At 34.3% G+C, this 645-nt stretch overlaps 1 long non-coding RNA gene across 1 annotated transcript; it reads left to right on the top strand.

The window, feature by feature from the left end:
* Window positions 1–94: 94 nt before the first annotated feature.
* On the top strand, window positions 95–639 carry LOC104774666. The gene is made up of 3 exons (XR_765439.1): window positions 95–276; window positions 366–386; window positions 482–639. It is a non-coding gene; the product is annotated as an uncharacterized LOC104774666 (long non-coding RNA).
* The last annotated feature ends 6 nt before the right edge of the window (window positions 640–645 follow it).

Genomic DNA, 645 nt, shown 5'->3' with positions numbered 1-645 from the left:
TATATATATATATATATCTGAAAATAAAAACAACATCATACATATACATGTTATATATACAAATACAATATGGTCTTAAGCATTTTTGAAACTTGATTATTATAGATTGATGGAACCATCGTGGCACCAGATGAGCCTAGCCAATGGGACCCTAAATTTCAAAGGGTTTGGCTCCAATTTTCTAAACTACAAGGAACTGTATTCCAAGGGAATGGAGTTATAGATGGTTCTGGTACCAAATGGTGGGCTGCTTCTTGCAAAAAGAACAAGTCTAACGTAAGATCTTCTTTAACGTAAATTGAACTTTCTCTTCTAATTCTAAAGTAAAAGTCTGACACATCTTTCTTGTTTTTTTTCTCTTGTAGCCTTGCGTAGGCGCACCAACGGTCTGAAATATTTCCCTTTTGTGTTCATCGACCATTAGACTTATCATTTTTATGTTTGGTTTTGCTTTTAATAAAGTCTTTTATTTATAAAACAGGCACTAACTATATATTCAAGTTCAAATGTTTATGTGAGAGGCATAACAATCCGGAACAGCCAACAAATGCATTTGATCATAGCTCGATCAAACACAGTTCGAATCTCTAGAGTTATGGTCACATCTCCAGGAGATAGTCCCAACACCGATGGAATTCATATAAC

This window comes from Camelina sativa, unplaced genomic scaffold (genome assembly GCF_000633955.1).
Source record: "Camelina sativa cultivar DH55 unplaced genomic scaffold, Cs unpScaffold04451, whole genome shotgun sequence".
NCBI classification, from domain to species: Eukaryota; Viridiplantae; Streptophyta; class Magnoliopsida; order Brassicales; family Brassicaceae; genus Camelina; species Camelina sativa.
Note: the sequence above shows the minus strand (reverse complement) of the source record. Positions and strands in the feature narration are given on the sequence as shown.